The sequence below is a fragment of the Adiantum capillus-veneris genome, chromosome 23, assembly GCF_014529385.1.
Source record: "Adiantum capillus-veneris isolate H3 chromosome 23, ASM1452938v2, whole genome shotgun sequence".
Classification (NCBI taxonomy): domain Eukaryota; kingdom Viridiplantae; phylum Streptophyta; class Polypodiopsida; order Polypodiales; family Pteridaceae; genus Adiantum; species Adiantum capillus-veneris.
Genome location: NC_140953.1, coordinates 19,229,578 through 19,245,818, shown reverse-complemented (window position 1 = coordinate 19,245,818; position 16,241 = coordinate 19,229,578).

Genomic DNA, 16,241 nt, shown 5'->3' with positions numbered 1-16,241 from the left:
TACATTGAAATGGTTGAGAAAAAATTATGGATGACAAAGCTTCAATGTGATGCACCATTGGAAACTAAATGGGAAGCTTTCAAGAAAGCTATTTGTTCTTGTGCGGAAGAATGCTTTGCCATAAAGCATCTTCATGGTATCAACAAAGATAGATCACGCAAAAGGTGGTTTGATAAAGAATGTCAAGATGCTCGAAAGTCCTTGATAAAGCTTGATGCAACTATGGACAAAGACAACTATCAAAGTCATTTGCATATATACAAGGCATTGATTCAAAAGAAGAGAAGAAGATGGGAAGTAAAGCAACAAGAATTTCAAGTCCAAGAAAAGGCACATGCATGTGGAAGATTTTGGAGAAACTTGAGAGGCAAGCGGGTTGAGAATTTTGGTAACTTGAGTCTAGTGGATATGTACACACATTGTAGGCATCTATATAAGCAAGAAAATACTGAAAAAATGCCATTTTATGGTTCACTCCCATGTATGCCGTCTTTTTTTACTATTGAGGATGTATGCGGTGGGCTTGAAAAGTTGGCCACTCGCAAAGCAGGAGATCTTCAAGGTATCAAGCCGGAGATGATCAAATGGACGGGAGATTTTACCCATGAGTGGATGTGTGATATGTTCAACCTTGCACTTCAACATGGTATGCCTTATGATTGGAGTACTAATTGGGTTAAGCCTTTGCATAAAGGAGGGGATGTAAAGAATGTAAGCAACTACCGGACTATAATGATTGGGTCTCTTATGGCAAAGTTGTTTGGGTGCATAATGGAGATGAAATTGAGTGATTGGGCTGAAGAAAATGACAAGCGTGCAAAGGGACAAGCGGGTTTTCGTCGATGCCATAGCACCATTGATCATCTTGTCACTCTTCGTGTTCTCATGGAGGAAAGTCGGTTGAAAGGCAAGAGATTGTATTGTTGTTTTGTGGACTTTAAGAAAGCCTTTGATATGATTCCACGTAACAATTTGTGGAGAAGGATGGAAGAACTCCAAGTGCCAAGTGAGTTTATGCTTGCGGTTTCTCGAATCTATGAGAAGGTGATTTGTCAATTGCGCATGGGAAGAGAAATTTCAGAAATTTTTGTAAGCACTATTGGGGTTAAACAAGGATGTCCATTGTCACCAACTCTCTTTGGTCTATGCATCGATCAATTGGAACAAATGGTACTTGACTTTATGCAAGAAGAAGGCATTGAAGAGGTCACTATTTGCAATGCGGTAATCATGCTTTTGTTGTATGCGGATGATGTAGTGCTTCTAACACACACTTTAGAAGATGCACAAAAACTTATGGTTGTCCTTGAGAACTTTTGCTTGCATAGTGGGCTGATTGTAAATGAATCCAAAACAAAGGTTATGCTTGTGAAAACCAACCATAAGGAGAAGCCATGCATTGTGTACAACAACGAGACACTTGAAGTTGTTGAGAGCTTTAAGTACCTTGGCCTTGAGGTTCCATCCAATCACACGTGGCATGAATGTGCTATGCGTCGTTTGGAAGCGGGAAAGAGAGCATATTATGCATTTGAGAACATGTGTAATGCGGGAAACATCAAGTGTTGGGTTCTCAAGAAGTATCTTTTTGATGCATTGGTGACACCGGTTCTTCTTTATGGAGTGGAAGTGTGGGGCGGGAGCATCTCAAAGTCTACTTGGAAAGAGTTTGAGAATGTCCAAAAGCGTTTTCTTACAAACTTTCTCCAAGTTAAGACACAAACACCATATATGCTCCTACTTCTTGAGTCGGGATCTCTTCCAATTGAGGTTATGGGCATGGAAAGGGTTGTGGAGTACATGATAAAGATGCGTCAAAACGGGATAAAGATGCAAAAAAGTTCAAAAGACGCATAAAAGCAAGATCTTGAGCACGGGATGGATGCAAGACATAAAGAAGTGGTTTGGGAGATGGGATGCATTACACTTGCTACATGATGCTTCAATTGATAAGTAGAGATGCTTGAAATGAAGCTTTTCTACAACGCCAATGTATTACGGCTTGGGAGAAATCCGGTGGGTCACGCTTCATACATTACACCACCTATATTGCCCCCAACTACAAAACCATGTTCTTCGCTGAGAGAGGAAACCGTACTCACACTTACATGCTTGAGCCTATTCCCTTGTCCGCGATACGCACTATCGCAACAATTCGGCTTAGCTCGCATTTCCTTCGATGCGAGATAGGGCGTTGGGGCAATGGAGAAGAGTCAAATCGATTGTGCACATTATGCTCACTGCAAGTTCGAGAGTCTGAGTACCACACACTACTAGAGTGCTCAGCTTTTGATCACATCCGAACTTGCTTCTCTCACATTTTCAGCCATAACTTAGACCTACACACTTTCCTCTCCCAGCCAAAAAGTGGGCTCTCCATTGCGACTCTCATCACTACAATTTTGGAGCATCGAGAGTCACTCATCAGCCATACACATACTACATCACATGTAACTTTGGTCCCATAGGTCATATTTGACCTCCGAGGACGATAATAAAATCTATCTATCTATCTCTCTCTCTTGTAGCCATCCAACTCTTCCCCCTTCGTTGGTAACTCACTGGTGCTTGCCCATCCGCAACTTCCCCTACTCCCCGTCCTTTGAATGACCATGCAACGAAAAAGGAGAAAAAAAATTGACGGCTCTGTTTCTTTCTTTCTCTCTCTCTCTCTCTCTCTCTCTCTCTCTCTCTCTCTCTCTCTCTCTCTCTCTCTCTCTCTCTCTCTCTCTCTCTCCACGGTTGCAATCACATTACCCTCTCTCACTGGTTCACTGACGCCCACAAACACGCCGCCATAAGCTACCACTCTTCTCATTGTTCTCTGCTACATGCACACTCCAAATTGGTTGCAACCTCCACACATATACACCCTCGTAAGCAGATTTCTCTCTCCCTCTCATCTCCATGCAACCATCGGCAATCCTCTGCAAGGGTCTCTCTCTACCCCTCGCTTACACCACACACTCAATCCCTCATAGACTTCTTCTCTCCCTCACAGTCCGAATACCTACAGAGGCGGACAGTATTGAAGCTCTTCAACAACTGCTGCAATAGAATCTCTATCGCTCTCTCTCTTCCCTCTCTGCCTCTCATCACGCCTTGAAAGAAGCTAAGAAAGCGAAGGAGGCTGAGAGGCAAGAGGCCGAGAGCCAGGCCGACTTTAGTGTTTCCCTTTGCCTCATTTTATTTTGTATCCAAACATTGGATTTGATCGACACAGACGGTCTCAGTTTGGTCTCATAGGTAAATTTGGCCTTTTAAAGCCGAGTAATATAACATGGCAGACATTGATGAAGCTCTATAGCGACCGCTGCAATACTTTCTCAGACGATGCCCAATGCAGAGCATCCACAAGCATTGACACCGATGCTAATAATAAAAAAATTCAATCTTTTATTGTACTTCATTTTATTTTGTACCTAGACATTGTATTGGATCCATAAGGATTGTATCAATTATGTCTCATAGGCTTTTTGCAGATGGTTAATATATTAAGGAAGTAATGGTGTCCTTCGTAAGAATATGTGCTTGTATCTTTGATCGTCAACTTCAACGTTCTATTGTGACATCTTCTAGACGTGGTAGCATAAAAAAATAAATAAAAAATAAAAAATCGTCGCCTTTCTGTCTAAACGTAGGTTCCATGACTATCATTGGTCAATTCAAAAATTGACGACTACAGTAAACTTAGAGACGATGATCACAATCCAAGACCTTGTGATCACCATATGGTTGATGAAGTTGGATACTCCTCGGCTACAAGGTATCCATGGGGCTTCGCAATCATAAACTCTAGCATGATTGGGCTCATCGACACAACAGGATATTGAATTGTATCAAACCATTATTATAATTTTTTGGTAGGCAGTGATAATCTCCTCATTCTTGGTTTTTAGATAATGTATTTGTTGCTCGTTTCTCTTCTTGCCATAGGTAGTAAAAAAACGGATACATTTAAATTTTTGCACGCCTTGGGCCAAAATAAGGCAAAGAATCCTTCCACATTACTGATAGGTCCTTTCTTTTTATCTCATATAAATAGTTTGAATTATCTAAATATGTACAATTCGTAAACCTTGAAGAGAGGAGACCCTTGTAGCTTCAACCAAGTGAGATACCTCGGCAGGTAGTGAGTGATCTTGGTGTTGTAATTTTGATATTCTTCTTAAGCTTAGGCTATGGTTACAACTAGGAAGAACCCTAACATTCAGAGTGAGAGTAACTTGTTAATGAATCTCTACCTTGCATCTCAATTCTAATCATCAACTTACCCTACCTTCATTTCACAAATGGGCCATGTTTTCTTTAAGTTATCACACATATATTGGCACTTTATCCACAAGTTTGTTAGTGATTAGGATATATTCATGTTGTATTCAGTTTTTTGCAAACATTTATTGTTGCCAAATATCTAAACTATTGAATAATTTTATTTTATTTTTTGTATTTAAGTAGATAGTACGGTTGATTATTACGAAATCTCTCCTCACACTACAATACTGCAATTTTGTGTGCTTATTTTGTGAAACTTTGAAACTCTCACTTGGCACATGGGCTGAGTATTCTAACAAGGCATCAAAACTTCTCTCTTTAGTTACCTAGAAGGGTGTAGGGATGATGTTTGCATATATTCTACTTATGCGGCCGCACATTTCACTCGTCCACTCATTCTTAACTATTTGGAAGATAAATTGGACCATTGACCTTCTGATTTCAAGTATGTATTGAGAAATAAATGATGGTACAGAAAATGGTGTTTACAAGAATATGATTTCAAGTAGTATGAGAGTTACCTTGTTAAACACTCCTACTATGTGATATTTTTGACACAGAATACTAATCATAGTTTTTGATAAGTATGGTTTGCAGATTCTTATTTTTGCAACTGAGTACAGTTGATTTCTAACGAAGAGGTATGTAATGGAATTGACATTTTATTATCTAATGCAACTGACAGGTGAAAAAGGATTAACCGCGCAAAGGCCTATGTGAACATATACATATTTTATGTATATTTTATTATTCAAGTGCTCTTTATGAATTTTGGCCATTTATAACCGGCTGGCCAGTTTGTCCTCACTTTGACCCTTCAAGAATCTATCAAATACGTGCAAGAGGCAAAAGGTGACTCTTGCACAGGGGCCGATTGCACCCAATGTTTGTGTCTTTCTTCTCTCCTCTCCTCCCCTCTGTCTTGTTGTGCCGATGTAGCACTTTGCTCTAGGAGGTGCACCTGCACATGCTCTATCTTTCTCTCCGTCTCTCTCTGTTGGTGTCGAGCTTGATTATGGATTTGTGAGAGTCGTCAGGTATGTAGATTTGTTCATTTATGGCTTGTTGTGTGCTATTTTGAGTATTTTGTAGGGCTTTCCACGCATCCGTTCGTAGAAGATTTAATGAGAGAGAGAGAGAGAGAGAGAGAGAGAGAGAGAGAGAGAGAGAGAGAGAGAGAGAGAGAGAGAGAGAGAGAGAGAGAGAGAGAGAGAGAGAGAGAAAGAGAATTTGCATGGGCTGAGGTAATGCAACGGCCCTAGGGACATGGAAACAACATGTATGAACATGGAGCGATGAGCCTTGCGGGAATTGCATAAAAGTCTAGACACGTCTTATTGGCTTGCACATTGACGAGGGTGTTTCTTATGGGGATTGCAAGCACAACACCATTTTTGAAATGCAAGTTGAGGTTTGGAAGCTCAACTATGGGAATGTCCAGATACTCCTCATAGGAAAGATAACCATATCATGAATGGGATAAGTGTAGGACACTTGGACTTCCTCGGGACAAGTGTGAAATTGGCAATGAACAGTTGGAGGGCAGCAATAACGGCCAAGTAGATGCTAGCCTCGAGCTTTGCAACGGGTGTGCCAACGTCAGGGATGATGCCGCCATGCACATTTTTGGGACTCGGGGCTCAAAATTGGGAATGGGGGCATTGGTTTCACCAAAATTGATGTGAATGAGGGGCACATAGTAGAAAGAGGGATTATATCTCGGCATCGTGGCATCAAACGCGGACAAGACAAACCATCATATAAGATAATGATTGATTGGGGGGGGGGGGACTTGGGCCATCAATTGGTTATAAGCAAAGATCCCAAGTTCACAGAACTAGTGTATCTTCCTCCTTACCCTACAGAACTACTTTTAGTGAGACAGTGAGGACGATATTTTGTGAGAACAAAAGTTGTTAAAGAATATGGGTGTTAGCCTCAAAGTTGTGATTGTAAATGTTTCTGTAATTTATGGGGGCTGATAGCAATGGACTAAGCCCTATTGATGGGGGAAGTTGTAGATGAGGCCAAGTCTTAATCAAAAAATGTGTGTGTATGCGTGCGCGCGCACAAATTTTGAGGAATATGAGCAAAGTCCAGAATATGTCACTTACGTTGTATAGAGCCAGAGACAAAGCTACACTATATATTCCATTTCCCAATGTACTATGAGATACGAGGCCGCTCCCATTGTCTGTTCAGAGAGGGTTTTGGACCACTTTCTAGAGTCTTGAGATACTAGGATTAGAGGTTTCTCATATTTTTTTTACTCAAGTTGTGCAAGTATAGAGAGAGAGATTTCTTAGGACATCAAGGGAGAGCGAGTCTCAAAGGTAGATCACATATTTATTTACACTGGTAGCCAGTGGACATCTAGAGAAGCATCTGTCACAACAGATTTCAGATCTCACCCACACTAGAGGTACGTTGATTGATCAAGCAATTGATCTAGGCAAATCTAGGCACCCACAACCATATAGGGGGGCCTCACAGGATCAACAAAGGTTGCAACACTAGAGAATTTGGATCACTCTAGCTTGACATACAAGACGCCCAATCAAAGTATTGATCACGGAGGATATTGATAAGTTTTGACAGTGGCCGATGAGGAATCTCCACTAAGTTTGATCCACCTACCTTTGCTGATTTGTATCAGCTCTCATCTCTCTCTCTCTCTCTCTCTCTCTCTCTCTCTCTCTCTCCTATCAAATTTGAACAATTTAGAGAGGTGCCACTTGGGGATTCAGCTTGCTCCTTACATCTATGGTGAAAGCAATTATTTGCTTCGCAAAGAGAAATTTCTGGTTCTTTCCTTGCTTTGCAGCTAAGCATGGATTTCCTTATGTTTTTTTCTCATGAGCATAAGACACTATGTTCTACCTGGTATGATTATGGGCTTATAGTTTTGTTGTGTCTATGCCATTGCAAGAAATGAAGAGTTTGGTTCCCTCGCAAGAATATTGAAATGTAATAGTTCACTTCAACACTTGCATTAGCAAGATTCCCACTACACTAGAGGTGAGGGCTCGCTCCTCACTCAGGCTTTGGATTTTAACACTATAAATGGTACTTATTGGCACTTATTCCTTTACATTTCAACATTGAAATTGCTTTCACGACTTCAATTTCTATGGTGGCACTCAAAAAAATAGTCATTACAATTTATAGTGCAAAGCATCTTGAACTATTTGGTGGAACAATCCATTATCACTAAATCATCAGAATTCAGGTGATTGTACTCATGGATAACATTTCTATTGTGAGGGTATTGTTGTTGCAATTGGACAATGGTTTGACCAACTATTTTGAGTTTGTTGATTGTTGTAATGGAAAGGCCTATGAACTTTGAGAATAGTAGAATTAAGAGAATTAAAGTGAGCATTTTTGTGAGACTACTTGGAGAACATAGAGGGTGAACTTAATTAGCGGTAGCAACATAACCATAATACTTAATCAACTTGGCATGAAAAATTCTTTTGAGTGAGAGAGAGAGAGAGAGAGAGAGAGAGAGAGAGAGAGAGAGAGTTTAGAGAACTTGACAACATTTGAGAAACGGATTTATGTGGATCCACACCCCCCTCCAATAGGCTTTTGTATTATAGATTCTCCCATCAAGAGAGACTTGGTCCAATACAATCTTTGTGTTCCTTGTGACCTAGGTGATGCAATGAAGATGGAAAGCTTCATGGATCATGAGCATAACATAAACTTTGTAAAAGAATTAACCATCCCCGGCCTCACTCCCAAGGCCTCAAACACCTTCAAAGGTGGAGAGAGCTAGCAAAAATGAGGGTAGGGAAGAGGAATAAGAAGCATTCAATAGGAGAAAGAAATAGTTCCTCACTTATCATCACTCTTCTTGCTTAACATAGCATAATAGCATAGTAATTAAGATGAAGAAGATGGCAAGCTTAAGCATTGAAGCATGGCTCTTGGTTGGATTTTCATTCCATAGCCAAGAGTGTTGGTGTAGGCTCTCAACTTCTCAACAAGCTTGGAGAAAGAGATGGAGCTCTTGCACTTTTCACTTCACACAATGAGTGTGTGTGTGTGTGTGTGTGTGTGTGTGTGTGTGTTTCACGGCTTCCTGTTTATAAAGCAATACTTTTGATTTTTTGAAATAGGTTCTATCAAACGAGCTGATGCAACACATGTATCTTGCAACTCATCCATAGCATGTAAATACTCATACCGCGACAATTCTTTTCCATCCATAGTTGGCACTCTGCTGATAGGCCAACATACTAGGTTGATGCTACATACATCAGATTCAATAGAAATAGTAGCCTCACCAGCATATGATATTTTTATATCAATACCAATGTTATCTTCACCTAGCTCGCCAAAGTTTATATAGTCAAATGGACAGACATACATAACAACCCCTTCGGCTACTACATTTGTTTTTCTTTCATCCCATAATTGAACCCTCTTATCCTTACAAACCTCCCTGTATCCCATCCCATCATATTGTGCCTCCAATGCTCCCATTGGTTTGTCAGCATCATGCATAGGAACCCCTTGGTACCGCATCTCATTCATATTCTGCAACAACCCTATACTCCATTTTACAATACTGTGGAAAGCATCTTCCACTGTCAATGCATGAATTGTTGGAAATGGAATGAGTGCTTTTTTTTCAAAACACAAATCAATTGACACTAATACATTGCCTTCCCCAATAAGCATGCCAAAACAATATGCATTTGGGTCTACTTCACATATACTCCCAATGGCAACCTTTTGTGTGGCCACACTCTATCAACATTTTTGAAAACCATACCTGCAAGAAGGTACACAAAAATATATGTTAAAAAAACAAGCACAAGTATCTAGAAATTTACATGTAATTTAACATTGTTTATGTCACTGATGAAGAAGAAACTCAAAGAAACTCGTGTGTATTCTATATATGGCCCCAGGGGCAAAGGCTTCTACATCTAGTTGTGAGAATATCCCCATGTAGCCAAAGAGGTCTATGTCAGTGCGTGGAAAGATGCCTTTAAGACCAAGAAGCATCACAAAGGAACAGCTTATGGCCTAAGGGACATCTCAGGGCCATAGGTTGAATTTTCTAGGTGTTTCATGAAGAGTACATATAGACTCTTCAAGGTCACCTCATGGTGAGTACACATGTATGGTTTTCATGATGAGTATATATACATCCTATGGCCTTGGGGTATTATATGTAGGTGTTTCATGATGCATACTATGGGCTTAGGGCCACATGATGCTATGTAGGTATTTTGTGATGAATTTGTATACATCCTATGGCCCCGAGGCCATAGTATGCTATACGTTGGCGTTTCATGATGATGATTATGTATATATCCTATGGAATTATGGCCTTAGGGTACTAGATGTGGATGTTTTGTCACTGAGATGCATACAACCTATGGTCAAAGGATGTCATTTGTAGATATTTGTAATGAGTATGTGTACATCCTATGGCCTTAGGGCCATAGTGTGCTCTGCTACAAGTGTTTTGTGGTAGGTATATGTATATCCTATGGCCTTGGGGCCATAGCGTTCTTGCTACATGTGTTTTGTGGTGGGTATATGTACACCCTATGGCCTTGGGGCCAAAGGGTGCTAGCTACATATGTGTTGGAGTGGTATGTGTACATCCTATGGCCTTGGGTCCATAGGGTGCTCACTACATGTGTTTTGTGGCAGGTATATGTACATTCTATGGCCTTGGGGCCATAGGGTGCTAGCTACATATGTGTTGTGGCGGTATGTGTACATCCTATGGCCTTGGGGCCATAGGGTGCTCGCTACAGGTGTTTTGTAGTGGGTATGTGACATCCCATGACCTTGCAACCATAGGGTGCTTGCTATAGGTATTTTGTAGCGGGTATGTGTACATTCTATGGCCTTGGGACCATAGGGTGCTAGCTAAGGTGTTTTGTGGCAGGTATATGTACATCCTATGGCCTTGGGACCATAGGGTGCTAGCAATAGGTGTTGTGTAGCGGGTATATGTACATGGGGCCATAGGGTGCTAGCTATAGGTGTTTTGTGGTGCGTATCTGTACATCCTATGGCCTTGGGACCATAAGGTGCTAGCAATAGGTGTTGTGTGGTGGGTATATGTACATCCTACAATAGTGTGCTAGCTACAGGTGTTTTGTGGCGGGTATATGCACATCCTATGGCCTTGGGACCATAGGGTGCTAGCAATAGGTGTTGCGTGGCGGGTATAAGCACATGGGGCCATAGGGTGCTAGCTACAGTTATTTTGTAGGGTGCTCAATCGGCACTCAAGCTCGTCCATTCTCAAATTAGCACTCAAGCTCAGAGGTAATTCATTCTAGTTACTGTCTAATTACATTTTGATCGCATCTTAATTCACTTCTATTTAAGCTCTAATTAGATTCAGGTCATATCACTCTAATTACATTTTGATCGCATCTTAATTCACTTCTAATTAAGCTCTAATTAGATTCAGGTCATCCTCAGTCTACACATTCAAATCTGAAGGAAAACCCAAAAGATCAATTTTTATTAAAAAAAATCAGGGCTCCCCAAAACTTTGCTATAATGGATTTTCAAGCCCCATGATCAGTATCAGACAAAAAAGTAGAGCTCATTTTTTGAGGTAAAATTTATCAATGTTGGCTATTTTTAGTGCTTTTTTCATTATGCAAATTTTGGGTCCGGGGTCGGAATTTGCTTCATGAGAGTTGTTCCACTTGCAGTGGCAAGATATGGTTGTTGTTGAGCTATGGACCTTGTCAAGATATGGACTTTTTTTTTTAGTATGTGAGTTTTGGTCCCAAGATATGAAAATAAACCATGGGTATCATTTAATTCATAGCGTTAAAAACCTTTGAGACATTTGCTAGATGCATTCTAGAACCCTTTAAAACACAATGGCACACAAAAAATAGCAATTTGTGACGTGCGTTTTCTCCCAAATTTTGCTAGCGGGGTCAAGGGGTAGTAGCCCCTTGCCACCTCCTTGCACGGTTGCACGGTAGGGTTGAGGGACAGTGTCCCAGGGGAGTTAGGGGGCAGCACACCTCTGATTTTTTTAAAAGAAGGTAAAATGCTTTATGGAAAACCGATGAACTATGTCCCATTGTGAGAAAATACTTGGATTTAAGGGCCCCTAAAGTGTGTGAACAACCGCTATATTCAATATTCAAATTTTGAATCTTAACCAAATGTTTTTGTCTCTGCCTCTCTTCTCTCTCTTTCTCTCAATCTCTGAAACTTGCGTTTTTGACACACAAAGCCGCCATCGCCTTCTTCTCCCTCTTCTCGCACACACAAAGCCGCCATCTCCTTGCCAATGTCATCCTTGCAATGCGAACGTGAACTTTGCACAGACCTGCAGAACTGCGTCCTCGCAACGCCAACACCTCCAACACACATCTCCGCCGTTGCCGCCCCTTCTTCTTCTTATTTCACCTTTTGCTACAGCAATCAGTCGCCCATGTACCCCTTCATTGGCTGCACATGATCACGTCCTTGTGTCCATTGTTTGGTGCAGAAATCTCTCGACTTCCCTAGATTTTCCCCTGATTTTTTGTGGTTCATCATGCTTCATTGAGCTTCACCAAGCTCGACCATTCAGGAACCCAATTTAGGGTTGCTCACAGGTAACATTTGTAGCCTGTTTTTCTCTAATTATGTTCTTATTATGTTGTAATTACATTCTAATTATGCTTTACGTACATTCTAAGGAGTTTAATCTCTCTCTAAAGCCCAAAACAAAAAACCCTAATTATGCTCTAATTACATTCTAAACAATAAATAACCTCTCTCTAAAGCCCACAACAAAAAAACAGAGAACTCTAATTATGTTCTAATTAGGTCCTAATCAATTCCACTTCTCTCTAAATCTCAAAACAAAAAAAAAGAAAACTCTAAAACAAAAACAACAAAAGAGAAAAAAAAGCTTTGTGTTTATGGAATACCTGTAATGGGTAGAGGGCGACGACGTAGGAGTACGACTAGAGGATGATATTGTCGGATGTTGGGTAGAGGGTGATGTTGTAAGAGGATGAGTACATGGTGAGATAATAGCGTGGGAAAGGGAGGACAAGTACGTGGTGAGATTATAGAGTTGAAAGGAGAATAAAAGAGTGGGAAAGGGGGAGAAGTAATACCTTACTTAATATATATAAAATAAATTTATTAAAATTTCATAGCTATCATGAACACACCCTATAGCCTAAGGGCCATAGGGTATCAAGTAAGAGACTCTAGCAAGGCACCTTAAGAAAAGGTCCACAAGGGCACTAAAGGGAGCATGTATAGGTAGCATGGCCATAGAGTGCCAATGAAAAAGGCACCATGGTAGTCCTATGGCTCTTGAGCCAAGGATCTCATTACAATACAAGACAATCTATGGCCCTTGAGCTTGTACATTGGCACCGTATGGCCCGAGGGCCAAAGGAGCTTTCATTACAATAGAGGGAATTTTATGGCACTTGAACTTGTACATTGGCACCCTATTTCCCTGGGGCCATAGAATCTCATTACAATAGAAGGGAACCTATGGCCCTTGAGCTTGTACATTGGCACCGTATGGCCAAAGGGCCAAAGGATATTTCATTACAATAGAGGGCAACTTAATATGGCCCTAGGGCCATAGGATCTCATTATAATAGAGGAAATCCCATGGACCTTTAGCTTGTACATTGGCAACCTAGGGACATATAATCTCATTACAATAGAGGGAAATCTATGGCCCTTGAACTTGTAAATTGGCACCCTATGGCCCTAGGGCCATAGAAGCTCATTACAATATAAGCCAATCTATGGCCCTTGAGCTTGTACATTGGCAACCTATAGCCCAAGGGCCAACTAATCTCATTACAATAGAGGGCAACCGTTGATGGACTTAGGGCCATATGATATCTCATTAGAATAGAGGGAAACATATGGCCCTAGGTCCATAGGATCTCTATTTGGAATAGAGGACAACCTATGGCCCTTGAGATTCTACATTGGCACCCTATGGCCCTAAGGCCATAGGATCTCTCATTAGAGTAGAGGGTAACCTATGGCCCTAGGACCATAGGGTGACCTAGGTGTCAATGTAAATGCTACCATGTAACACCATGTAGGCTATTCAAGGGCACCTACATATGCAGGATGGCATCCCTATGGCCCTAGGGACATATTATCTCTAATTGGAATAGAGGGAAACCTGTGACCCTTTCTATTCTACATTAGATCCCTATGGCCTTAGGGCCATTGGATTTCTAAATAAATTAGAGGGAAACATATGGCCCTAGGATCAAATGGTAGCCTTTTGACGTCAATATATAAGCCCTCCAATAGAATTTATACCATTCAAGGTCACCCAAATGGGCACCATGGAAGCTCTATTTCCCAAGGGCCATAGGATCTTTGATTAATAGAGGGAAACCTATGGAACTTGACCCTATAAATTGGTACCCTATGGCCCTAGGGCCAACGGTGGACTTAGGGTGTCAATGTATAAACTTTACAAGAGCATTTATACCATTCAAGGTCACCTGCATGGGCAACATGGCAATCTATAGAGGGAAATATATGGCCCTTGAACTTGTATATTGGCACCCTATGGCCCTAGGGACATAAGATCTCATTACAATAGAGGGAACCTATGGCCCTTGAACCTATACATTGGCACCCTATGGCCTTAGGGCCAAATGATCTCTCATTACAATAGAGGGCAGCATATGCCCTTAAGGTCAAAGGGTGACCTTAGGGTGTTAATGTATAAGCTATCAAGGAGCATTTAAAATAATCAAGGGCACCCAAATGGACACCAAATCTTTCCTATGACCCTAGGGTCATAGGACATTGAAACCCTATGGCCTTAGGCCATAGGGGATCTCTTATTACACTAGAGGGAAACCTATGGCCTTAGGGCCATAGGACATTGGCACTCTATGGCCTTAGGGCCATATGATCTCTCATTAGAATAGAGTGCAACATATGTCCCTAGGGTCAAATGATGTCCCTTGGGTGTCAATATATAAGCTCTTCAAGAGAATTTATATCATTCAAGGGCACCCAAATGGGCACCATGGTAGCCCTATGGCCCAAAGTCCATAGGCTCTTTCATTACAATAGAGGGAAACATACTGCCCTTGAGCCTTTAAATTGGTATCGTATGGCCCTACAACCATGTGATCTCTCATTAGAAAAGAGGGAAACATCTGGCCCTAGGGACAAAGGGTGGCCTTAGGGTATCAATGTATAAGCTTGCAAGGCATTTATACCATTTAGGGTCAGCCACATGGGCACCATGGAAGTCCTTTGTCCCTTGGGCCATATGATCTAGTTACAATCGAGGGAAATCTTGGCCCTTGACCTTGTACATTAGCACCCCATGGCACTAGGGCCATTGGATCTCATTAAAATAGAGGCAAACATGTGGTCCTTGAGCCTATACATTGACACCTTATGGCCTTAGGGAAAAATGATCTCTCATTAGTATAAAAGGCAATGCATGTCCCTAGGGTATAAAGGGCAATGTGTTTCGATTACTAAGAAGTTTATAAGATAATGATGTCAAGATACTACAACATGAGCTAATAGAAGAGAAGATCTGCTCAGTGAAGCAGCCACATCAAGCAAATATGCTCGACCTCCCTGCACGTGAAATGAACTTAAAGTAGACGAAGGTTTTTTTGGCTTAGATATTATGGCATTTAAAAAGCTAGATCCATCAGCAAAACGGTTACTTCATGGGAAGAATGTAAATCTCATTATAATATCAAGGATGAGATCTACAAATCTCTCTTTACGAGCTTTACTCATTGACTAAATATCTTGCTACAAAAGACAAAGGAGAAAGAGCCACTTCAGAGGTCACCAAGGGATATGTGCAGTGGATCATTGCACAAAATAATGGCACTTATAATCTATAATTCACTTTATCATGGACAATCAAGTGTGTTGGAAAGAATTTGGAAGGCATTGAGTTCCTCCGCAGTGAGAATAGCTCTACAATTTGTGTTGGTGTCTGTATCATAAATACAACACACAAAATTCTTGGATGGAGTGCTCTCCAATTCGGTAAACTAATTGATGGAGTATGTGTGGTAGCACATCAACCATCAAAGTTTGTAATTGTTGGCTTAGTCAAGTATCAACATGATGCTTCCCTAGAGAAGGCAATTTCTGAAAAAGCTAGATGGTATGAAATGCATGTTCTACCTTTGAGCTCCTTAATGGAATCAAAGACCGGCCAAACATGTGCTCTTTGGGAAGTAGTTTTTAGGGTTTGGTAATTCTTCAGTCAAGGAGAGCAATACACCAACTACTCTACTATTAAAGAGTTACTGTTGGAGGCAATGCATACTCTCTGCATCAATGATAAGGTTTATGATGTTGTGACCACATCCAAAGCTTTTTTTGTGCGTCGTGCAATCAAGTGCATCTATGTCAAAGAAAATGATCAAGTAATAGATATCTTCTCATTAGGCTATGGGACTAAAGAGGCACTACAACAACAGAGAAAGGTGATATCAATTGCATGTACTTGTGATCTAATGATGTAGTTGGAATCTCTTTACCATTCCATAGTGGATGAAGACCTTGATCTTAGAAGGTGGGCAAGTGTGGATACCATAGAGAAAGTCAATGTTGAGGAGTCAAAGGATAAAGAAATTGAAGAACCATTGGATGCAAATACTGATGCCATTCTAGAAATTCTATAGGAAACAATTAAGCTAGCCACCCATGATATTACATCATTGATGTTTAGATTGTTATTGGGTGAAAGCATGTTAAGGTGTTGAGCTTTTTGTGCTAGTTAGCATTTTCAAGTTAGCACATCTTTAAAAGGTTGGGCGTCCGGTAAATTTTTTACGAATAATATCAAAATTTATCGAAGGTTGTACATTTAAATTCCTTGTTTCAAGAGCTTTCTACCGATATATCATACGTCGTAGATCTTTGATATGTAGCTCATGTTATTGTACTAGTTAGCATATGTCAAAATTGTGCTAGTTAGC